The sequence below is a fragment of the Austrofundulus limnaeus genome, unplaced genomic scaffold (genome assembly GCF_001266775.1).
Source record: "Austrofundulus limnaeus strain Quisiro unplaced genomic scaffold, Austrofundulus_limnaeus-1.0 Scaffold236, whole genome shotgun sequence".
Classification (NCBI taxonomy): domain Eukaryota; kingdom Metazoa; phylum Chordata; class Actinopteri; order Cyprinodontiformes; family Rivulidae; genus Austrofundulus; species Austrofundulus limnaeus.
In genome coordinates, this window is record NW_013952638.1 from 130,028 (window position 1) to 131,312 (window position 1,285).

Below are 1,285 nucleotides of genomic sequence, written 5' to 3' on the forward strand. Positions count from 1 at the left end.
CATCTCGAGCGAGCTCGGCACTCCCCCCATGACATAAAACTCTGTCTGTTGCTCTCAATATCCAGCTCATCGCATCAAAGTCAATTTACTTTAAGTTTATCCTGCTGTGTTCGCTTCAAAAATGGTTTAACTCGTTTAGCTTCTCAATTTCTTAACTGGTTTTCTTCAGGACTTGCACTGCTGTTCGACCCACACTGGATGCAGGTCAGCTGATCCCAGAAACTCTGTGTGCAGCAGCTTCATATCATCTGTTTACTGAACTTTATGACAACATGAACGCTATTGTTAAGTGTTTGGTGACCATATTGTAAATTAATATTAAAAACTAAAAGCTGCAAAAAATATATTTTCAAACTATTTATTGGAAAATTTAGTCTAATAATTGAGAACATGGATGAAATATGAAACAAATAAAATAAAACACATACAAAGCAGAACACAGCTAAATGTATCAAAAGTATGTCTATGTAATATTAGAATTTTCTGAGACAGTGAATTTTGGTTTTTCGTTTTGTTTTTTGTTTTGTTTTTTCCCAGTAAGAGGTTTTTATTTAATAGAATTTTTGGACCAAAAAAAATCGCAAAATATCGCCTTGTTTACAGTATTGAAATATATCGGGATATATCGTATCGTGACCCCTCTGTCATGACTGTCATGATATGTATCGTATCGCCAAATTCTTGCCAATACACAGCCCTACTGCAGTTGTGGTTGAATGTTTGTGGGGAGGCCTTGGTTATTCAGGGTCAGTCCTGAATCAACAGCTTATGTTTGATAATAGTTTTACCAGAATTCACAGTATTTCAGTGAAAATGATGGGGCTGAATATTTTAGAGCATACAGTTGCGAAGACTGTTTGAACTGGTTTGTTTACACAGATAAGGTTTCCCTCGACTTCAGACTTTTTATTGCCATCTATAGTTTATTGTGCTTAGCGTAAGAGTGAATTGTTTATAAGATAAGAATAATAATAACCTTTTACTGTAAGGCAGTTTTGTTTTCTCAAACATGACAACTTGTGTCAATGGTGTACTTTGAAGCTGTTGTCTTTTCACAACAAAATATACTGATGCAATGCATAAAATCCTCATTTATAAAAAAAAAAACGTTAGGTTGCCAATTTTATAGAAATTAAAAATATGTAATTATTTGTTGTTCCCAAATCTTTATAATTTGCAATTTTCTCAAACTACTAAACCAGTGGTCCCCAAACTACGGCCCGCGGGCTGGATGCAGCCCGCCTCCCCATTTGGTCCGGCCCCAGAACAATACCAGAGAGCATTT

The 1,285-nt window shown here is 35.6% G+C and overlaps 1 protein-coding gene across 1 annotated transcript in view; it reads right to left on the minus strand.

Annotated features, from left to right (window-relative positions):
* akt2 (v-akt murine thymoma viral oncogene homolog 2) overlaps positions 1-1,285 on the minus strand; it is a gene marked incomplete at its 3' end in the record, with an annotated part of 25,892 nt that overhangs the window by 21,626 nt on the left and 2,981 nt on the right.